A 25,935-nucleotide genomic window follows, 5' to 3' on the forward strand; every position below is an offset into this window, starting at 1 on the left:
ACAGCCTAAGGCCCACTCTGGGGCTTGCCTGCCCCACATCAGCTTGATCTTCTGTTTAGACCACTCAAACTTTTTCCATATGAGCAATAATACTATTTTACTTTCTTGTCATTCACGCGTTCACTGGAGTAGCATTTTTAATATACTTCAATAACTTTTTCTTTGCACTCACACATGGCTAACTGGCATAAGAAACCTAGCTTTTGGCTTGTCTCATTTTCTGACATGCCTTCTTCACTAAACTTTATCATTTCTAACTTTTGATTTAAAGTGAGACATGTGTGGCTCTGTTTTCACTTGAACACTTAGAGGCTGTTGGATAATCTTTAATTGGGCTAATTTCAGTACTGTTGTGTCTCCAGAAATATGGTGGCCAGATTACAGGGAGAGAGATGGGGCAATGGCTAGCCATTAGAGCAGTCAGAACACATTTATCTATGAAGTTATTCATCTTATACGGTCGCGGTTCATGGCACCTCTAAACAATTACTAGAGTACCATCAGAGACCACTAATCATAGATCACCATAACAGTTATAATAATAAATTCTGAAATATTGTGAGTATTAACAAAATATGACCCAGACATGAAATGAGCACATGCTGTTAGAAAAATGACACTGATAGACTTGCTTGACATAGGGTTGCCATAAGCATTCAATTTGTAAAAAAGAAATGCATTATCTGTGGAGTGCTATCAAATGAGTTATGCCTCTATACTATAATTTTGCAGCATACCAATATAAGGGGAAGCTAGTGAAATGTATTTGTGAAACTTTTCTTTAAGTGTAAAATTATTTCGAAATTTAAAAAGAGATCAAGTAATGATAGAGATTAATTTCAAGTCCACTAAATCTTACTGAGAAACTTGTTTTATTAATACCAAAGTTGATTGCAACAATCTAAAGGAACAATCAGAGACCTCATTTTCAGAGATTATTTTTCATTTAGACAAGATGTTGATTCAAGGTCACAGGCTGACTCTATAATAAAAAATAATGAAAAAAAAACTATATAGAACGAGGAAGGAGAGATTCAAAAAAAGAGGGAATTTTAAAAATCTTACCAGGGAAGAAGGGAACCTTTGGATAGTGTCCATAATATATATGCATATGTTATTTGTAGGTTTTTGAGTTTACACAGACTAAACAATGCATAATGTTGTATTTGTTATTACAAAAAAATTGAAAACTTGCTCTTAACTATAACTTTAACTTTACTAGTTAAATGGATTTATTATAAATTATCATGGAGATTTTTTATAATAAATTGCAAGCACCTTTGTTAACTTTCTTGAAAGTGAAGGGATATTGCTTAGCATTTATTTATCATTCCCCATTTGATGAGTCCTTTCTAAACATTAAATTCTTATACATCTGTATAGAGCTAAAAATAAAATCTCTAAGACAGAAATTTTAAAATATCTGTGCAGATCATAGAAAGGATGGTGTTCTAGTCCTAAAAGAAAATAAAATTTCCCTTTGCCCTTTAGCTTCTTCTACTTTATCCCAACCATGTTATTTTTCAATAGATTTTATTATAGAAAAGTGAATGTGAAATGTTTCATCTCCTTAACTATAACATTCAATTACTGCAGTTCTCTACTAAAAGCCTTTTATCCATAATGAAAGGAAAAGTGGGTCAATATAATATTCAAATAAGATTAATGGATACGTGATTTTAAAGTACTCTGAAAATATAAATTGCTCTTCAAATATCAAATATTATAACATATACTTTCCTCCATGTAGAGTTTTATCACACAATGTACTAATATTTAGATCAAGTAGGATAAATTTGTTTCAATGTCAAGAGATTTTACAGTGAAGATGTTAAAGAAAGGGAGAGCTAGAAACACAAAATGATCATTTGCACATGAAATAGTTTGAATTTACATTAAATTTTATGATGTTTAAGAAAATTCTGAAAATTGTTTAGTCAAAGCTGGAGATTATAGAACAATTTGCAAGTCTAATAAAACATTCAGTCTCGCAAAACAATATTTAGAGGCTGCATGATGTGACACATACTGCAGGTAAATTCACTCAATATCCATTTAAACCTTTGTTCCTGATGTCTTTCAACATAGAAGTTGAAAGGATGCTACCACTCTTTCCCAATCTGCCTTTCGATTAGGAATGGTTATGTGATGCAAATTTCACACACAAGGCTTGTGTAGCAACGAATGAGTATTCTAGCCTCTTTCTCCCTTTCTGGGATGTGGATATGATGCTTCGATTTTCAGCATCTCTCTTGTGAACATGAGGACAAAGGACTTGCCTCAGGAGCGTAAAACAGAATATTGGAAGAACTAGACTCCTTAAAAATGTCAGTAACCTGGCACAATTCCAGACTGCTATTGATGTTTGAGAAAAATAAACTCCATGATTGTTTAAGTGAATGGAATATGTTTTTTCATTCCTCACAACTGATTGTAATTCTATTTGACACACATGACCTTTGGGGCATGAGGAAGAGACTATGTCTGACTCACTTCTGCTTCACAATGCCAGGCACACAGAAGATATGGAGTCCTTATTGCTAAATCATGGGCAATGCAGGATGTTACCAACAGAGAGATAATGGGACTTTATGACAAATGGTCAGAAAGTCAACAAAAAAGCAGGATATATGGCAAAGAATGCTATTACACAAGCAGCAGATACTAAGAAACTTGTTAACAAAGGAAAGTGCTCCAAATACTTCTCTGGCAATCTAGGATGAGATACCAATGTCTAGTGGAGAAGGAAGTTCTGTAACAGGCCTATTCTAGAGGGAACAAGTACTAGGCATTTTATTCACTTGGAATTTAAGCACAAAAACAAGTGGAAGATTCAGTCATTCCTTCATGCACTCCACAACATTTATTCGACCCTATGTAATTAACAACATGCTAGAGTAGGGGTCAGCAGTCTATGGCCAGCAAACCAAATCTGGCCTGATGCCTATCACAGTAAATAAAGTTTTACTGGAACATAACCATGGTCATTGGTGTACGTATTGCCAGTGGCTGTTTCGATGCTACAATAGCACAGCTTAGTAGTTGTGATAATTTGCCAGCTCCTGAGCTAAAGGATGGGGGCACAAAAATGCTGCTGATGAAGGACTGATCCCAGTCCTCAAGTAGCTTCAGTATAGAGTGATAGGCAGAAATATCAATGTGCAATGTCTATATAGTCATTAATGCATAGAGACATATATAAAGAAGTGCCATGAGAGCACAGGGAAAAAAAACCCTGTCTCCATCTGGAATTCAATAAAGATGCCAGGAGGAGGTGTCTCCTGACCTGGGGAAGAATAATAATAATACTTGTTAAAAAGGTGGAAAGTGAATTTCTGGGGGACAAAAGCCAGGAGCAATGAGGCATAAAATAGACAAAGTGAGAAAATATACTCGTTTTTTGTTCTAACATGGGAATTGTGAAGTGTAAAGTCTCAGGAGACTACAGTAGAGTCAGAAGCAGGGCCTCTGGATAGTCATGCTGAAAATGATTTGAACCAGTCAAGAGCAAGAGTTTGACAAAATTCAAAAATCTGGTGTTAGAGTAGATTTTTCTTTTCTAGTTTTTTTTTTTTTTTTTTTTTTTTTTTTAGGAGATGGTGCAGTCAAAATTCAGTGAGGAAAGAAATTGTGGAAATGGGATGGATGTTTATGGATGAATTTTGTTTCTTATTTACCTTCTTATTCATCTCCTTATTTATCTTTGTTTCCCAAACATTCGACACTGCATGGAACACAATACTTTTTGTTTAAATGATCCTCTTTCCAATTGCCCTGAGAATACTTAGTGGCAGCACTTGCGGCGGTGGTGCTTACCCAGAGATAACTTTGCTAGGAAATAGCTCGCTTCTATTATTATTTTTGCATCGCTCTAGTATATTAACTTTGGAAACAAAAGATATCATTCTATTTACAGTATTCTGCTTTTAGTAGTGGTATTTTCATTTACATAATACAGTAATGCTTGATCGCTTAAAATGTCACATCCTAGAAAACGTAGCATTCCTACGTGTGATGCTAACATCGTTCTCGCACAGTTGTTGTTGGCTGAAGATTCATTTGATGAATCTGATTTTTCCAAAATAGATGAGGCTGATGATTCGGAGGATTCTGATGCTAGTCCTGTTTACAAATAACTCTGAAAACAGTTTTTATATTTTATTTTCACATTGAAAATCAGTCAAGTTTGCTTCAACCTCAAAGAGAGTGTTTATGTAAAATTAAATGAGACCGGGAAGTGAGCTGCATTTTTTTTCTAAATGGGAAAATGGTAAAATTAATAAAGAAACAAAGGTTAGGAACTGTACAAAATAGGAAATAGGAAAAAAAAATATTGTTAAAAAGCTTTGTTTAGTAAAAAGTAGTGTGAATAGAGGGAGTAGTGTGGTAGTATGTGTGTCAGAAAGAAGAATGGAGAGTCCAAACTTTAAAGCATTATTACTGGTTCACAGTGACTACCAGATTACTCACAGGTGGTACTTTTCCACCAGGATAAAAAAATGAACGGAATAATTGTTTTGATACTCTTGTAAAAAGAAGAGTTTGTTATTCCCAATAGCTATGGCAAGAAATATAAATTCATGTTGAAGTGAGCTGGTGTGTTTGTTTCTTCCTCCCCAAGTTACAAATTTAGTGGTGGTAGCCAGGAATGGGAACTCTTTTGCTACTTTGAATATCAGAATCATGTTTCTTACTGTGTAATGAAGCAAATTGGATTGTAAAAAAGAACCAGATAAAATAATATCATATCCTTGGAAGATTTACACTTGACATAAAATGGAAAGGAAACAAGTAGCTTTTCTGTGTGGAAAAGTAAACATATTTTACATAGAAATTTTAAATGCATTTGTCCTAAGTCCTGATTCCACCCCACTGAACAAATTGTAAGATGTACTTAAAGACTTGGCTGTCAAAGTATTTCTGAGCCATAGATTTTTCAAATAAATGCAAATTTTATAAGAATCAGACACTTGAGTGATGAAAGAGGAGGTTCCAAGAAGAAAGAGTGTCTTTTCAATCAGAGGTATCTGATTACCTGTAATATGTAGGAGGAAAATTAAATAATGAAAGTGTGTAAGTTACACATGCAAAAAAATATTTCAAGGTCTAAGAAAAATGATTCCATAGAATTCATTCTCCAACAAGTTAACCAAGAGAAAGGTTATTTATTCATATTTCCAAATGACCATTCCCTAGGCAGAAGAGATATTGACAACTTACCTATTCTCCTGCCCATTCATGTCTTTTGATCAAAATGGAATTATTCATTTTTGTTACCTGTGTTAATATTTTAATACTGTGTTAATACTTTAAAATAGAAATTAAGAAAATTCAAAAGTAGGTTGGTCTATACAAATAATTAAAGATGTCTATACAAAATCTACTTTACTGACCCTACAGAACAATATATTTGGTGTGTATGTGGAATTTCTACATGTGGATATCTTCAAGCCTGTGATGATTTGTTAGGTTTGATAAAAATCACATGTATCTGGACATCAGAAAGAACCCTTTTACAAATACTATCTTCCATTTTACTCTTATAAAACAAGATTGAATGGAGTTTAATAGCAGAGAATTTATTAGAGAAACAGAGTCTAGGTAATGAATGTCATAACTGTATTTGTGGACATTCAATGAAAGTACATTTTCCCCATAATTTGTTATTTTTTCACATTCATTTTCTGTTGGAAGACTTGATATTTCATTTTAAGTGCTGTATTGAAGGGCCATTAGAACAAAAGGTGCTAGTTAAAAAAAAAGTGACAATATAAATGGAATCAGTTGTATATTACAATTATATATAGAGAAATGAAGAATATCGTGCAGTCCCTAGGAACTAACCTAGCACATTTAGAACGTAGCTTTTTAGTTGAGTGTTTATTACCATTGTTTCCTGTAATTTTTTGTGTAGAATTTGTTTTTGTAAGTATACCTACACTCATCTTAAAAATACTAAAAGCCTGAAATTAAAGATAAAATTCAGTTAGGGGCATGGGAAAGAAAAACCAAGACAAAATTTGCCCCTCGTTTGTGACTTACCCAGGCTTCATTTATATCCCTACTTGTGGACCCTTGCTCCCTCCGATTCATCCTGTATGCCACTGTCATTCTATTGGTTATTAGGGTCCTCTGCAAAGCAAGATATCTTGTCTAGTTATTATTTTCCAAAGACTACCCAAATAAATAAAACAATATAAATTGGAGAAAAATCTTTTTAACATTTAACATTATATAGAAGGAAGAAAAGAGAGAGAAAAAAAGGTAGAGGGGGAATAGAGAAGGGAGAGGCAGAGGAAGGCAGAGCAATATATATATATATATCAAATATATATCAAAATATATATTAAAATATCAAAAAATATATATCAAAATACACATATATATGAATACATATATATACACACACACACACACACACACACACACACACACACACACATATTGAGATGGAGCCTCGCTCTGTTGCCCAGGCTGGAGTGCAGTGGCGTGATATTGGCTGACTGCAAGCTTCGCATCCCGGGTTCATGCCATTCTCCTGCCTCAGCCTCCCAAGTAGCTGGGACTACAGGCACCTGCCACCACGCCCAGCTAATTTTTTTGTATTTTTAAAAGAAACGGGGTTTTTCCGTGTTAGCCAGGATGGTCTCAATCTCCTGACCTCGTGATCTGACCTTGGCCTCTCAAAGTGCTGGGATTACAGGCATGAGCCACCATGTTGGCCTAAAAAATGTTTTATGATGTTTGAGAATCACAATACTACACTTATGATGTGATTAGAAATGATTTATATAGTACTACTTTTGCTTCCATTTTTCCACAGTTTTGTGCAATTAATATGCATATTATTGTCATAATAAAAATTAAAATGCCAAAAAGAACCTTTTGCTATCTGACACTCTCTTATGGATCTCAACTTAATCTTCCACTCCTTCCAGATTTCTACCTTCAGATGCAATTCACACTGAAAGTAATCTGGCAACACACCATGTACATCTTTGAAAAAGTAAAATCTTCATCTACATCTTTGAAAAAGTAAAATCCATGGACTTTTCTTCATTCTTTGAAAAGTTCACCCACTTATCTTTTTCACTCTTCTTTAAGGTCCCTTTATTGACTACTACATCCTTTCTTCATTTCTCTATCTTCTGTTTCCTGCAACTAATGATACTAGACACAGAAAATGTAATACAGAAATATAGAATCAAGTTGTAATATTTAAGATATTCTGAACTTATTTATTTGAAACCTTTTAAATTACTAAGGCCAAGAAAGATACAGAAAAAATTCCGTTTCCTTCCAGGGCTAGCAAATATGTAAACACATGGTAGTCACTAAAATATCTTATTGATTTTCATTCCATTTCCCTCTTTCTTTCTTAAGAAATGAATCATCCAGGGGCTCCATTATATTCAATGGTTTAGAAATCAATAATCACCTACTAAAGGGCTTAGAATTTTAATTATTAACATAGCTGCCATACTGTGTTTTCTTCAATCTTCATATTCACTTTTATGCGAGTAATTTGCTTTTACAATCAGATACAAGCAGCAATTTAAAACCAAGATATTAAATAGATCATCACTGCAAGTGTATAATACCCAAGGCAAATTTGTTCTTTGAGAATAAAAAAATCAAAGTTTATATTTATAAATCTCATCAAAGTCCATATTTTTCGGACCACCTATAGTTGATAGGCCTGTTGTCAGGCAATTCTGTTCCAGGTTTGAAGACCACTATTTTATTTAAGTATCATAGTAGTAGTAGGTCTCAAATAATCAAAGGTAAATTTGTCAGAATCTAAATGTTTCACTTTCACTCTGTCTCCCACTCATAGAGGTGTCTGAAACCATTTTAGTTCATCTATATGCAAATTTACATGATTCATCTTCCTAGTCTATTATAACAGAGAAAGCAATTGAAATGATACAAAATGATTTTACTCATTCAGAGCTTTGGTTTATAAGAAATAGGCATTGATTTTTTTATGTAAAAACTATTAATGCTATTTGAATTTAAGACTAATGAAGATTTGTAAACAGTGAAGGTAAGCTAGTAGTTCGTTGTGCAAAATGAAGGACATATAAGAGCATTATGTCACTCAATAACCGAAGATGTTATTTCTTGTCCAGATCAACTACATTTAATACTAGCTAAAAGTATTTATTATGTCTTTAATGATTCTGCCCTTGCTCTGGCACTGAAAATATTGTGTTGAAAATCTCACAAAAAATGTTATCAATACAATACCAGAGCAAATTGTGGTTATATTGTTTCTGAGTACCACTCAAATTATGTGATGTTCTGTTTGAAAGAGGGATTAAGGTAGGAATGAATCTGATGATAAATGAAATAGCTTCAGCAATGACAGGCAGTCACTTTTGTAGAGATAATTGTTAGCTATCCATGTTTTAATTTCTTTATAAAAAGTTACTGCTGAGAAGAAGCCGCCTATCCAGGAACTGTATTTTCCATTCCTTATCCCCATTCCCATCTCCTTTGAATGTAGGTAGAACCACGTAACGAATTCTTATTATGAGAAAAGAAGTGACATGTGTAACTAAGACATGCTTTTAGCTAAAAGGAGAGTCTAGTGAAAGCCAAAGTAGAAGGATTCTGGTTTCCTGATTCACCATGTAAAAGAAAACAGCTTGCTGCACAAGAAAAACAGTATTGGACTACTATGAGAATAAAATATAAACCTCTCTTGTACACATCTACTGAAACATTGTAGTTTGTTTTATGCCACATCTAGCATTATTCTTACTGATTTTTAAAACAATTATATATACAGACATAATTTCAATTTCAGTAAGTACAATGAAGTACAAAATTAATTTGAGATATTCTGAAAAGATACTTAATCAACTCCTGCACAGAGTACCGATAAACTGAGAAAAGGAGTGTGACCATTCACAACGAAATGGTGAACATTAGAGGCATTCGTATAACATCAAAAATTGTAATATATTACTTTCATGTTACTTTACATTACTTAGAAATATAGACAATTCAGTAATAAGAACACAGCATATAGTGTCTGATCACCATAAGGGGAGAGATATATTATTCACCCTTGAAAATACAGTTAAATAACAACACGAAAAGGAGCAATTAGATTACAAAGATTATAGCTGTATTGAATGTTCAGTAAATTGGCCAGAGACAACAGATATTAAAAAGTTGATAGTTATTAATATTCAGGCACTAATAATCAAATCAATATTAAATTTATAGAATACTATGATTAATGAACATCAACAACCTTTGTGAAAATAACTATGAAATTTCACCCAAACTTTTGAAAGTACCCTGAAAGTCACAAGCTGACATGAAGTTTCAGAAAAGTAGATAAAAATATCAAATAGTGTGTATGAGACCATATATAGTTAATATTATTCTTTCAATGAATATAATAATATATAGTTATTTAATTTATGAAATAATACTATTTCTTCAATGAATATAAGTGATATCATAATCTCTACATAAGTAATGGGATATTTAATATAATTTTGGATTAAATATTTTGACATCTACATTATATGTACAATTCATTTATTTTCTATGTCAGGGTCTGTGTCAGATTTTAGTATTAGCACTGAATGTCACTCATAAAATAGTGTATATAATGATGTAAAGTTTTAAATAATATTTTAATGAAATAATATGACATTTAAAGTTTAGTGTCAGCATTAAATGTCACTCATAGAGTGAACATAATTATATAATATTTGAAATAATATATGAATGCAATAATATGTCATTTAAAGTTTAGTATCAGCATTGAATGTCATTCATAGAGTGTACATAATTATATAAAATTTGAAAGAATATATTAATGAAATAATATGTCATTTAGTGTTTAACATAATTTATCAATCCATATGTGTCTGGGTGTTCCTTGAGATTATTTTTCTTCCTTAAAGTTTGCTTCCTTAAATAATTGCCTAGTGACAAGTTAGAATTATGTAGTAATTACTTAAAGATATTTTACAATCTATTAGGTTTTGTACAAGTACAGTGCTCTTTTATATTTTGTTAATCTTCATACTTACTGTTATTTCTCTGTGTAATTGGTGATTTATTATAGTAAGCCATTTTAAGTAATTATGTTTTTCATTTTAATATTGTTTTTGTTACATGAAGCCCCTTGTAATCCATATGTATGTGGGGATCTTTTCTACTTCTGAAAAAAACACTATTAAAATTTTGAAAAGGATTGCAATAAATCTGTACATCAGTTTGGGGAATATTGTCATCTTAATAATATCAGATCTAATTCATGAACATGGGTGGTTTTATTATTAGTTCTTGTTTAATTTATTTCAACAATGTTTTCTAGTTTTTAGCATACAAGTCTTTCACTTCCTTTGTTAAATTTATCCCCAGAAATTTTATTCTTTTGGATACGATTGTAAATAGAATTTTTAATCATTATACTATGTACCTTGCAACTGCTGGATTTGCTTATTACCTCTAGTAGTTTGTGTGTGTGAGTTTCTGTGTTTGTGTGTATGTGTGTCTATTTTATGGAATATTCTCTCTATAAAATCATTTCATCTAAGAATAGAGATAGTTTTACTTCTGTTTCCTAACTGGATCCCTGTTTTATTTTTCTTGCTTATTTTTCTCTGGCTAGGACTTTCAATACACTGTGAAACAGCAGTGGTAACCTTGGTCATCCTTATCTTGTTTCTGATTGTAGAGAAAACCTTTCCATCTTTTTGCCATTGAGTATGATATTGGCTGTAGGTTTTTTATAAACACCCTCTATCACGTTAAGGAAACTCCCTTCTATTCCTAGTTTGTTGAGAGTTTTCATCATAAGGGATATTAAATTTTGTCAAATGTCTGCATCTATTGAGATGTTTTTTCCCCCTTTGTCCTAGTATTTTGGTGCATTGATTTTCTTATGTTGATCATCATTGCATTCATGAGGTAAATCACACATCTTCAGCATATGACATTCTTTAAATGTGCTCTTAAATTTGATTTGCTATTATTTTGTTGAGGATTGTTATGTCTGTATTAATACAGGATATTGATTGTAGTTTTCTTTTCCTGTAAAATCTTTCTGTGGTATCATGGCAATGCTGGACTCAGAATGTGTTAGAAAGTGACCCCTCCTTTTCCATGTTTTGGAACAACTTGAATAGGATTGGTGTTGATTCTTCTTTTTTGTTTGGAGGAATTTATCAATAAGTGAAGTCACCACTAAGTAAGGCCATAAACTTTTTGTTGTTGTTGGGAGAGTGAGATGTTTGATTGCTTAATTAATTGCTTTCTTTATTATAGGCCTATTTTGATTTTCTATTTCTTCTTGAGTTAGATTTGGTAATTTATGTGTTTCTACAAATTTTTCCATTTTGTGTGGATAATATAATTTTCATATGTGCAATCGTTCTGTACATATGAAAAAGCACAATATATAAAGTATTGTAAGGCAATTTCCTTATCATTATTTTAGTTTCCGTAAGCTCACTAGTAATGGCCCTGCTTTCATTTCTTTTGAGACGTAGTCTCACTCTGTCACCCAGGCTGGAGTGGAGCAGTGGCATGATCTCCGCTCACTGCAACCTCTACCTCATGGTTCCAGCAATTCTTCCACCTCAGCCTCCCGAGTAGCTGAGATTACAGGTGGCTGCCACCACATCCGGCTAATTTTTGTATTTATTAGAGATGGACTTTTGCCATGCTGGCAAGGCTGGTCTCAAACTCCTGACCTCAGGTGATTCACCTGTCTCCGCCTGCCAAAGTGCTGGGATTATAGGCATGAGCCACCATTCCCGGCCCCTGCTTTAATTTCTAATTTGAGTTATGTATCTTCACTCATTTTTCTTAATCTAGCTAACGGCTTATCCATTTTGATGATCTTTTCAACAGACAGACTTTTGGTTTACTGATTCTATTATTTTTCTGGTTTCTATTTTGTTTATCTCTAATTTTTTTCATTTTCATTTTGTTTGTTTGGGGTTTAGTTTTCTCCTCTTTTTCTAGTTTCTTAAGGTATAAAATTAGATTACTGATTTAAGTACCCTTTTGCTTTTCTATAGGCATTTACAGCTATAAATTTCTTTGTGAGCACTGCTTTTCCTGCATTCCATAATTTTGCTATCTTGTAGTTTTGTTTTCATTCATCTCAAAATATTTTCAAATTGCTCCACTCATTCATTCTTTGACCTATAGCTTAAGAGTACGTTGTTTAATTTCCACCTGATTCTCCAGTCTTCCTTCTGCTTTTGATTACTAATTTCATTTCATTGTGATTGAAAAAAAGTACTTTTTTGTGATTTTGCTCTTTTAAAAATCTATCAATAATTGTTGTATGGCCTAAAGTTTGTGCACCTGAGATAAATATATATTATTCTGTTGTTGTGTGGAATATTCTGTATGTCTGTTAGGTATAGTTGGTTTGTAGTGATAAGTCCTTAATTTCTTTATCGATGTTCCGTGGAGAGGTTCTATCCATTATTGATAGTGGGGTATTGAAACCACCAACTATTACTGTCTAGTTCTCCTTTCAATTCTGTCAACCTTTGTTTCAGTGTTCATAATAAATTATTTCTGGAACATAGTTACACTCATGTAACATATTTTCTGTGGCTGCTTTTGTGATATAACAGCAGACTTATGTATTTGAGACAAGAACCATATGGTTTTCAAAGCTTAAAATATTCACTATGTGGGTCTTACAGAAAAAGTTTGCCAACCCCTGGTGTAAAAAATGGCAGAACCTCGGAAAGACAAAAATAGACTTTCAACATGATTGCTTCCATGGAGTTAGAGATATATTTAGGGTTGATCATGACAAAGTCCAGATATTTAGTATAAGAAAATGTTCCGTGGATTAATTAGCAATCATTTCAAGTATAAAAATAGAAAACCCTCTTAGCTGGCCATGTTATAATCATTGAGAAAGAAGAACTATCATGACCAAGTAGAATTGATTCCACAATTTCATAAATAACTTAAAATGGAAAAATCTGTATTTGTCAGCCATTATATTAAGTTAAAGAAATAAAAAAGCCCACAAAAGTTGTAAAAATTTCTTATATCCAAAAACTCTTTTATGATAAAATGTATTAAAACAGTAAGACCAAAAGAGAACTTCCTTAAATACGTAATGGTTATTTTCCAAAATCTATCCAAGCCTTATACTTAATAGGGAAACAGGTAGAGTCTCTGTATATAAATTAAAAGGACAGAAAATCGTATTTGTTGTGATTATATTTAATATTTAAATAAGAATGATAGTAAAATAATATAGGGTAAACAAAGGTGATAATTATGGGTTGAAAAGAAATGAAATCAAATTTTTATTATTCACTGATCAAACCACAAACCAAAATTCAAAAAAAAATTTAGACTTAAAGAATATAATTCATACACAGAATTCAATAGCACTGCAAATACTAAAAACATAAGTAACAAAGTTAATTTTTAAAATCCCATATAAAATATCAATGTAAACTATAAGATAGTATATGTATGCATACTCTATTTAGAAAATTATAAAATTTATGAAAATTATAAAACTTCAGTTAAGGACATAAAGGAGACATAGATTAATGAAAACACATACCATATTCATAGGTGGAAAATTCTAAATAATAGGGAGAGATACACATGATTCCTAAATTATACCTATACATTATTCCTAAGTTATATTCCTAAAATATAACTCGTGAGTTATATGCAAGTTCTATCAAGACTTCCATCATCTCCTAAAGTTTTTCTTCACAGTTCCCATAACAAGGAAGGCCTCAATTAAGATTGTATTCAAAGTATACTCCATTTCTATCCTGTTTTGTTCTCATCTGTAGTTGGTACTATATTGACAATTACACAGACAATAAAAATTAACTGAAACAGACTTTCTGGATTAGCAAATGGATGTATAGTGTTCTACATAGAAACTCATGAGTGGACACCAGGCTGTTAGTTGCAGACAATACCAGTTGTTTGAGGATTTACCTACTCTGGCTAGTAAGCAGTAGGCACTGATGATTCTGCATAATGCCTCTTTGTCAAGTGTTTATCCGCTTTCTCAGCTCTGGTGGGTGAAAAGATTATAAATGTTGAAAACAATTTGTATTTTAAAGGAAAAGATTAAGTCAAATTTAGGTTTGTCTTTATTCATTATTTGTTTGCCAGTGCTTCCCTTTATTACACAATATAATAAAATTTCTTAAAAGAGAAACCTGCAAGGCACAAGTTCAATATGGAGTGTGTTTAGGGACATAGGACTTTCATGCCAAGATTTATCCTATTCTTTAACAATATTTACTCAGAGAATAGGAGTACATAACACGTAATATCATTATCAGACCAAAAGCTAGTATTGGACTTTTCAGCTATAAGCAATTACTACCAAGGATGAAGTGGAATATATAAATTGTAATTAAATATAACAAATGTGTATCATCTTTAATAAAATCAGTTTTTGAATACAATTTAAGAAGAAAAGTATTTGTAAATTGAGCTATAAATAGGTATAAATATCTATAAAATATATAAAATAGGTATTTTGCCTATAAAATAGGTTAGGTAGGTATTTGAGTGACAGAATAATCCTATCTAATTGTTTGAATATGATGACGTTATCTTTCATTATACCCCTTATCTGTGTCAATAACATAAGCAAGAATATAATCCTCCAAGTCATCATTTTATGATTTCTCTAATATACTTTAAAATCAGATAATTTTCTCTGTAATATGTAAGCCAACTTCCATCCTTCTTTTTACCTACTTTCATTTCAGCTTCTTTAAGGGCTAATTACCTGGAATGCAAAAAAAGAAATAATCTTTCTCTGTTTCTTTTCATAGTTTTCTCAGGATAAAGAGATTTCTAGAGCCCATGGTGTGCTTTTTTCTTAATGATTTGTAACTTTAATTTTTAACTGACTAAAATGTTATAATTTAATCTAAAATGTTGCTAATAAAATGATTATTCTACATAACTATAGCATTTGGTAATTACTTATAAAAGCAGTTGAAATTAAATAAATTAAATATCCATGTATTATACAACTATTTCACATTCTTATGTTGTCTAATATCTAGTTTAATAAAAATATCCTTGTTGCATATGTTTTCTCTCCTAGAGAAACAAATAAGAAAATATTTATATACTTTAGTTTTAATACGTCAACAATCTAAAAATAAATTCTCAACCTTCCCATGAAAACAAACATAAAAATATTTTTAATAAAAAGAAAATACTGTCAACTCTATTACAAATGAAAGTTAATGAAAACCATAGCTGATATGTGGAGATTTCTCACTAATTGTGTATCATCGAAGCAGAAGTTCATTTTTAAGGAGTCTATCACATGTTCGTCTTTCTAAAACAGAATTGAACAAATTATCTCAAGAGAAGGAGCATTTTATATCATATTCACTGTCACTATTTACTTATATAATTCTTTTAAAGACTATCTCCCAACTATGGGAACTGTTAAGTGAGAAAAAATATCATTATTCCTCTCCCTTTAAAATTATTCTTCTCAGATCAACTGTTCAGAGAATATAATACACAGCACCATGCAATGTGGTGAGGAGAGAGCTACCCTGACAGAATAGACAGGGGAAACAGATATCTTCCAAATACTGTGTTGTTAAGAAAAGAAAAGAACTTCAAACACCATTGAATTCTTTAGGTACATATTTGGAGCAAGAGAGGATATTTTCTGAGAAAACGTTCATTGGATGTTGAAGATTTTAAAAACTAGAGACTGGGCATGGTGGCCCACACCTATAATCCCAGCACTTTGGGCGGCTAAGGCAGGAGGATCACTTGAGGTCAGGAGTTCGAGATCAGCCTGGCCAACATGGCAAAACTGTGTCTTTACTAAAAATACAAAAAATAGTCAGGCGTGGTGGTGCATGCCTGTAATCCCAGATACTCGGGAGGCTAAGACAGGACAATCACTTGAATCCAGGAGGCCGAGGTTGCAGTAAGCCGACATTGCACCACCACACTTCAGCCTGGGGGACAGAGTGAGACCCCATCTCAAAAGAAAACAAAAATTAGATGTACAAGCCTAGGTTTAGAAGAAGGAATGTATGAATGTTCAAAATTGTTGATGGAGAGAGTTGAAGAGGTGGCAATAAGACACTCAAATCAAAACACACAATCCAAAGTGTTAGAGGATGTGGCCCCATGTTCCATGTTCCCCACCCTAGTAATAGCAAATATCTCCCAAAATGGAAAGACTGATCCTTCAGAAATGAAAAAGCTGGTTCTCACATTCATTTGAAACTTCCAAGGACACCAGATTGCCAAAAGAATATTGAAAAAGAAAAATAAAGTTATAGGATTCCCACATCATAATTACCAAAAGTTGTATGGTACTGGTATAAGCATACACACAGAAAGCAATGGAATAGAATTTCAAAGTTTAGCAATAAACCCAAACATATATAATCAATTGATTTAAATTTTATATAATTTTTAAAGGTGAAAAAATGTTATCTCTGTCTTTTTTAACGATTTATAATGCTAAAGTAAACAATTCTTAGTTCACAACCTATACAAAAAGGGTGATGAGCTATGGTTTGACCATCCTAAAAGGCAAACTGATTTTGCTCAAATTTACTTTCTTCTCTGATTTGATAAGTTTACATACACAAACACACACTTTTAGGTGTATTTTTGTGTGTTTAATATATTTGATTTATCACAGTAATGCTGAAACATCATATCCAGAAAGTAATACTCTTCCAGTATATTACTTATTAACTTCGACAGTATTTTATTTCTCTGTGTTTCACATACCATTCTATTACTTTGTCTCTCCCTTCTTTTGGTCAATAATCCAAACTATAATCTTATATATCCTATAATTTCTTAATTTGTTTAATGCCATCAGAAAATTTCTTATTCCAGAATTTCCTGTACCATTTATTGCAGCAACATTGGGACACTAGTTCAATAAGAGTTGTAAAAGGTACTAGTTTTGATTATCTTTCCACTGATAACTTTGTTTTTAAACAAAGATTGCATCGCTAGTGCATTCTTCTCTAGTCATTAAAGAACAGAGAAAATAGTTGAAGATTGAGACAACTAAAGAAAATACCACGTTCAAAAATTTACATTTTGAGAGGACAGATACCATTTCTATTTGATCACATATGTATCATCTGCATAGAGCCTGAGACATAAAGAAAGCTATCAAAATGTTTATTGCCATGATATTTACTCATAAACTGAGTGTTTTTTGGTGATTAAATTTTCCCAAATCCCAGAATGGGTGAGAAGAGCCACATTAAGAAAGATAAAATTAGGGCTGGGTGCGGTGGCAATCCCAGTGATCTGGGAGGCCAAAGTAGGCAGATCACCTGAGGTCAGGAGTTCAAGACCAGCCTGGTCAACATGGTGAAACCCTGTCGCTACAAAACTACAAAAAAAATTAGCTGGGCATGATGGCAGGTGCCTGTAATCCCAGCTATTTGGGAGGCTGAGGCAGGAGAACCTCTTGAACCCAGGAGGCAGAGGTTGCAGTGAGCCGGGATCGTGCCATTGAACTCCAGCCTGGGCAACAGAGTGAGACTCTGTCTCAAACAAACAAACGAACGAAACAAAACAAAAAAAGGAAAGAAAGAAAGATAAAACTTACAAACATCTAAAGACAGTGTTCATTATATTAAGAATGGGTAAGGAAAAACTACTTAAAGTGTATTTGGTTGTTACTTGAGGCTCTGGTGAAAAGAAAACTAAGACTTATTAATGGAAAGTATAAACTTCAGATGATCAAGGCATGACTGGGTTTTTGTAACTTAAGTTTTGCATATTCTAGAGTAAAGCAAGGATTTTCACAAAGTCACTCATCAATGGAAACAAAGCATATCTAAGAGTCTACAGTAATTAATGTAATCTTAACATCAAAGAAATAAATATCTACATAACAGAAATAAAAATGGAGTCATAAAGCTCCACAAAAATGGTTTTGAAGGTCGTTACTGTCACTTGTTTTTACCCTTACTAGTAGACATCATTCTTTACAAAAAATGAGTGATCACAAATTCATTGACCCATTGAACACACTGATTTTCTCCACTTTAATTCACTTCATAGTGTCCCAGAGGGAATATTTTTACAGCTGTGTGACCCCCCTTTAATGAATTAATTATTAAGTCTCCAAAGAATGTCATATTATATAATGATAAAATAAATTTTGAAGGGTAAGTCATTATTGTTCCCAACACTGTATATTTTTTGAAAGATAGAACATTCATATACAAACTGTAAAAAAAAAAGTAAAGACATGATTAATTACAGAATTGTGGTTAACTCACTGATATGGCAAACCACATACATCTGGACTTTTCCAGGGAGACACTTTATTACGTGTACACCAGAGAAGTACAAAATGGAGAAAATGTTCTCTGATGATTGAAGGCCTTCTCTTCATGCTTGAGTAGAAGAGTATGAATATGTAGTTGAATAATTGAGGTCTGGGCAGAGATTCTAAATAACTCTGATGTTTGAATCAACTTTGCCCAATCCTAATCAATAGCTTTCTTAATAAGTAGAACAAAAAATCATAACATTCACAACTAGTGAATGGCCAGGATGAGCCTACACATATGGTCAGCGGGAAATTCACTGTCAAGTTCCAGTGCCAAATGTGTTACATCTGATTCCATGCCATTTGGGGACTCTATGAAATTGGATATGTGTATATTTCACATAAAATAAAGTAAAAATGCTAGAAACCTCACAGTAGAAAATAAATGCAAGTTAGGCATATCTAAAAATGAAGGGAGATGGTATCATTTTAAGTTATTAATTTTAAGAATCATGGTGGTAATTAAAGGTAAATTCTGAGGCAAAAACTTAACCCCATTTTGAAATATGTGCATATATTTAAAAGATATATGTGTGGCATTGTCGTAAGTGAGAAGGACAAACAACAGAAATGCAAGTGTACAAAGAGTTGAGACAATGTGTATGCAGATATGATTTACATGAAGAGTAGACAAAAATCAGGAAAAGGATGAAGCTTATGAAATATATACATATATGTATATGTGTATCAGCTGGGTTACTGTTTCTGGCAACAGGATATTATACTGTAGAATTGGAGAACATAAGAATATAATTTTTTAAAACTACCCAATAGGGCACGAAAGAAGAAATACACCAGTCAATAAGGCAAACAGCAATATAAATTTTCTAAATATATCATTAGTTAGAGACCAAGAATGAATTTCCTTTAAGAAATAATGAAGAAAATGCATCAATAAAATAGATGAATAGTGATAGGAAATGTGCTAAGTTGGAGAAAGAACACATAAAGAAGCCTATCTTTCATGTAAGTATGAGATAAATTATTAAAACTTCAGGTTACAATTGAGATAAGTTAGTGCAACCTATTTTTTTAAAGAAGCATTTCGAAGGAACTAGTTTATTAAAAGAAGAGCCACAATGTTAAATCAACAGCAGCAAATACATAATCAATTAGGCCAGAATTGGTTCAGAAAGCAAGTAAAAAATAGACAGAAAATGAAGGACTCCCTAGACTTTTCTCAATAATGAGAGAGATTCTTCAATTAGAAAGAAAATCGGGAAGTCCAGAAATGAAACTGAAAAGTGAAACACAATTGTCAAGGCTGTAGAAACTCAAAGATGTCCTTCCCTCATGTGTCCAGCAATGGCTCAGCTGAAGACCTTTTCAACCTATCTGGGAGGGTAAGCTGGAGAAATTAGTGATTTGATCACTTTAGTAATTATTTTTTATATTTAAGTAAGAGACATTGCCCATAGGAAAAAATGTGGACCGCACGTCCTCCGCTTTTCTAGGAAGGCATCCAAAAGAACTGAAGTCTCCATCCCAAGGAGAATAGGAATCAGGTGACAGAATTTGATCATCTGTGTCGGTAAAGTCACCTTAAATCACATCCAGCCACACCCTTCTTGTGTCATTTTGAACCCAGAGTAAGTTTTCTGCATATATTTGTTGTCGTGAATCTATGTCATAATAACTAGAATGATGTGATTTTGTTCACTCTGAAAAATTCACAAGCCCATACTAGTGAGAGATGCCCATTAAGAAAATTATTTAATAGGCTTAATGAAAGAAAACAATTACAGTTCAAGACATGGGATTGGGGCCATGGTAGCTCACACCTGAATCTCAGCACTTTGGGAGGTCAAGGGAGGATGACTTGAGCCCAGGAGTTTGAGACCAGTCTGGGCAACATGGTGCCATCTCATCTCTTTAGCCAGGTGCAGTGGTGCATGGCTGGAGTACCAGCTACTCAAGAGGCTGAGATGAGAGAATGCTTGAGCCTGGGAGTTCGAGGCTGTAGTGAGCCAAGATTGTGCCATTGCATGCCAGCTTGGAAGATAGATTGAGATCCTGTATCAGGAGAGAGAGAGAGAGAGAGAGAGAGAGAGAGAGAGAGAGAGAAGGGATTGGGAATGATCTAGATGATAAGATGTGTTTTTCCAAGACTCATAACAATAATTTGCTTTCTTCTAGTCCTTCTAATCCTGAAACAAAAAAAAAAAAAAGAAAAAGAAAAGAAAAGGAAAACAAGAGCCTAAGATATGTTATTCTATTTATCTCCATTGCAGTACGACTGCATCAGTGTTATGATCTCCATCCATTTTATATATATAGACACTGGGACTAGTCAAGGCTAAAGTAACTTGTCCAGTATCTGCTAGTAAATGGTAGAGCGGGGGTTGAAACTAAGGTGGTGTTGCTGGTGCTTGAATGGAACGAGGATGTTATCAAGCCCTTGGAGACACAGAAAAGCCTAGTGGTTAAAAGAACTGACTCTGAAGCTTGACTGCACAGTTTGTAATCCTGATCAGCCACTTCTAGCTGTGTAACTTAACAAGTTTCTAAACCTCTGCATATATCTTATTTTCCTCATCTATAAAGTGGGCATAATAATTGTACTACTTTAGGGAGTTTTTACAAAGAATACATGAGTTGTTTTATAAAATGAATATGTGGGTGAATAATTGAAAGCTGGACAGAAATTCCATTTAACTGTGAAATTTGAATCAACTTTGCCCAACTTTACCTGTAGAATGTTCTCTATGTGGTTGTTAAATAACTTTTCATCTTCTTAGCTGTGGAAGGGTTATTTGCATATGCTGGAAAGCAATTTTCAGAATGCTTACCTTAAACACTTTATTGGCCTGTACTGCATGAACTAAATTATATTTATTTATTTATTGACCAATTGCTATATGGTTTGAAATACATATGCTTAGAAAGTCTTTTGGATTTTGACCTAAGAATTTCAGGCATAATTTAAAGCAAATGCATTTTTCTGGAAGCCTTGGTCAATTATAAATAAGCAATAGTAAATCAAGAAATGTTTTGTAGCATCATAGCATTGTTCATTCTGTCTCTTCCTATTTTTGTATGTTTTATAGTTCATGAATTGTGTAGGGATCATAAAACACATTACTAACAAAAGTGATCTTCATTGTCCAGGTATGTTTGATATTTAAATATCCCTCGAGAATGCCAGGAAAACTTTGAGAATTATGTTTAAGATACAAATAGGGTCTGATTCATCAGATATCCTGGTGTCTCTTCCTGTTCTATATTTCTCAGGGACTTCTTTATCATTCAGGATTACTCTACCATGCTACTTTCTTCATCACATAGAAGAGTATTTCCTGTGCTTTTATCCTCATTAGATTACAGTATGTACTTGAGATAATAGAAGTGAAGATGGAATAAAAGCTGTTAAAATAATATTCAAATTATATAAATAATATTACTAAGGTACACTCATGATTTTAACTATAATCCTCTCCAATGACAAAAAATTCCCATAGGTTTATGAAACTAAGTAATTTCTTATATTTGACTAGCTATATTCTACTTATTCCCTGTCTTCATGATCTTCTAAACACTTTTAAGAAAAAAAAACTGAACAACTTCAGGTAAGGCTTCACATGATCATTATTTAACATCTGATTGCTGTCATAAGGCACATGTCTATTTCAGAGTAGTGGTTGCCATACAATATCGAATCTACAAAACATCCTAGTTCATTAGTTTTGGCCAAGAGAAAGACTTGGTTCATTAGTCAGAGGAATTAACTCATCCATCATACACAGTAATGTGAAAACTGGACCTCAACTGCCATTCTTTCTTCCACAAATGATCATTTCCCCTCTGATGTTCTCTACCCTACATTGATAAACCATTTGTTTTTCTTTTTATACTATCTCACAGTTGATTCATGTAGAGCTTCTTTCTTTTTACAATACAATTTGCTTTTTAAATAGAAATGACTTTTATGAAAATACAAAAATACTTGCTACCTTACTGATATATTACATATTAGAGCTATAGAATGTAATGAATTACATATTATTACATTTTTTACAAGAAAGCATATTGTTACATACGCTTTCTACTTACTACTAGTTACTACTTACTACTTCTAGTTACGGATGCTTACTACTTACATACTAAACACTTTTTATTATACTGGAACTTCTCCCAATTTTTAATTAAAAAGATAGACATTATTCCATTCCATATAAATGAGAACAACCTTCTTAAGCCTCTCTTTACTCAGCCTTACACATCATAGTTAGTTGTAGAAAAGTACATATAGAACCCCCATAATATCTACATATCGCAAATGTTCAAAATTTCAAATATTGACTAAAATATTAATCATTATTTCCCTGTAAAATAATACCAGTAAATACTTCTTATAGGAAAATAAAAAATGCAGAAACTGCAATGAAGAATATCGACAGTCAGGATGATTCATTCAAGTTAACAATCTTTCCACTTTATGACGGAGTGAAAGCCGCAGATATTCAGTAGAAATGGACTTTGAGTACCCGTTAGCCAAACTATTTTTCACTTTCAGTATTCAATAAATTACATGAAATGGTCAACACTTCATTAAAAAATAGACTTTTTGTTAGATGATTTTGCCCAATTGTAGGCTCATATAAGAGTTTTGAGTATGTTTAAGGTAGGCTAGGCTAAGCTATGTAGTTGAGTATGTTAGGTCTACTAAATGCATTTGTAATTTATGATATTCTCAACTTACAACGGATTTATCAGAGTGAAGCTCCATTGTAAGTTGAGGAGCATCTACTTATCAAGAGATAAGCATTAACATTTTAATGTTTCTGTCTTTACTTTGTAGGAAGATGTACTGTCTTTAGCTATCTATATTTTAACACATAGAAATCCATGTCTATGTCTTACTACCAGTGTAAGCAGAGATATAAGAGGGTTTATCAGGAATACTTTGACGGCAAGTGCATGATTCAGAAAATAGTCTAGTCTGCTTACTCCCAGGGCACTGCCTGCTCTTCCCTCTGCACAACATTCTCCAAGGATATTTCAATGCTATTTAATAAATCCATATGACTTTTCTATTTTTATGAATTTGATCTTAGATGAAGCTATCTTTTTTTAAAAAAGAAAGGGTTCTAAGTAGATATACTTTTCTACTTATTCAGTTACATATAAAATTGATATTTTCTACTTCGAATAGGAATGCCTTAGAAGTTCTGCTTCCTTTCCTTTTGAAGGACTTGGTTCCAGGTGATTTTTTAGTTTTTTTCCTATGAAGATTTTCATCCATAAAGATAAGTGTCATTATCCATACTTAACTGGTAATTAGAATGTCTATTCAACACTATGGATTATGGTGAGGGAAGTAGACTGACTGTAAAGTTTTATTTATTGCATCATTTAAAAAATATTGTAAAACCTTTCTAGTGAGCTTGAAAGTGATGGCCATATCTGATTTTCTTTCTCCCTTTCTTTGTTTTCCAGGTCTAGCAATGTATCTTAAACTTTGGGGAAACAAAATAAATATTTGTTAAATGGAATTTAATTAATTTTTATACAGGCAATTTTATTTGTCAAATTCACAATAAAATTAAAACACAACCCAATATTTTTATTTCTATTTTGCAAGTCATTTTTAAATAAGACTAAAATAAAGAAGCTGACAATGAAATTTAAATAAAAGCAACTTATATTACTATTGTTTGCAAATGTTTTTATTTTTAACTCCAATTTATTCATAAAATTTTCACAGTGCACAGAAATCAGAAAGTTAAACAAGAGCATATATGCTGCTTATCCATTTAAATATAAAATTTGACTTTGATGCTTAAGAAAATGGCATATTTTAATTAAACAAGATTGTCCACAAAAGGACGCCTAAAACAAAGAAATTGCAAATGTTTGAGGTATCCCAATGAATATCCCAATTACCCTGATTTGATCATTACATATTTTATGTATATTATGTTTTTTTCAGAGTAAATTTAGACTATATATATAAAAATATATACAATATGTTACATATTATATATATAATGTATATATATACACATCACATTACTCCATTAATATGTAGAGTAATTTTGTATCAATTAAAAAATAAAAATATAAGAAAAATGCCTCAAAGAACTTGAACCAACTTTCTAAAAATGTACGTATATTTATTAGTTAACTTCAGTGCTTCTCAAGGCTGGGCACCATGGCTCACACCTGTAATCTCAGCACTTTAGGAAGCCTTGGTGGGAGAATCACATGAGCCTAGGAGTTTGAGATCAGCCTGGGGAACATGGTGAAACTCCATCTCTACAAAAAAAAAAAAACAAAAATTAGATGGGTGTGGTGGCACATGCTGTGGTCCCAGCTACTTGGGAGGCTGAAGTCAGAGGATCACTTGAGCCTGGGGTGTCAAAGCTTCAGTGAGCCGTGATTGTGCCACTGAACTCCGGCTTGGGTGACAGAATGAGGCACTGTCTCAAAAAAAAAAAAAAAAAAAATTCAAATACTGCTATTTCAATATATTCAACTCTAGCTTCTTTTATTTCTTGTTTTCCCACATTCTCACCTTCTCTTTGGCATTAACTCCTCTCTAACTTTTGATGTATAGGGATTATTGTAATGCTAATCTGAATAATTTCACTTAATTTGAATTGATATCTCAGTCTAATGTATTCTGTAAAATAATACTTTTATTTTCCTTAAGAGTCCACATAGCTGTTTTTCTTCTTTCTTCTTTTGCTTTATTAAATATATTTATTCTCTGGATTGTATTTTTAGACACCTGGAGAGTAAAGATGTATCACAACTTCATGAATAGTCTTTGGGGTGATAACAATAATTACATACCCCAATATATCACAAAATAATGAAATGTCTTCACTTATAGCTATTGTACAGAGTTAAATAACTTTCATATTAAATGGGTTTTTTCTGTGAGTTATTATTTTTAAAACAATACATTTCTTTCCATTTTTATTTTTCTCTAGGCTTTGAATATATTCACACAGTTTACAAAGTTAAACCAAAATATATTATTTACCTCATATTTAAATATAATAAAATTTACTCTCAATCCTTATTTAGTAATGACAAATATGAGAGGTACATTTATAGAAATATTAGACATATTTATAAAATCGATATAGGAAATAGAATCATTAGGCTTAAAATAAACTGCTAATTCAAAATGGACTGTAGCTTAAGGCATTAGAATTTTTCCACTTTTAAAATTGATCGGAGGTTATCTCAGGCAATTTAATTCCCTGGGAATTTAAAATCCTGGATGTGGTATTTGTCAAGCAGCTCAGAGTGTCTGCAGTTTTCTCTCTATCAAATCAAAAGGGCATTACTGCTATTCTTTGTTTGAGGAGTGCATGCCTTCTTGGATCTTTATTGTTCTCAAGGCTATATTGTTGATTCTGCTGTCATAAAGTACCCTGATACATGGGCACTGCAATTCATAAATTAATAAATAATAATGCTCGTCTAACCACAGGCACCAAGGCTTCTCTGCAGCATTTGTTTCCTAGAGTGTGTTTAGCACCCTCTTTCCATTATTTCAGATGCTGTTTTAATTAAGTGGCAGATATTAAAAGGCAGGTGATTTTCCAGGGTGATGGCAAGGTTCCCTA

Source organism: Papio anubis, chromosome 5 (assembly GCF_008728515.1).
Source record: "Papio anubis isolate 15944 chromosome 5, Panubis1.0, whole genome shotgun sequence".
NCBI classification, from domain to species: domain Eukaryota; kingdom Metazoa; phylum Chordata; class Mammalia; order Primates; family Cercopithecidae; genus Papio; species Papio anubis.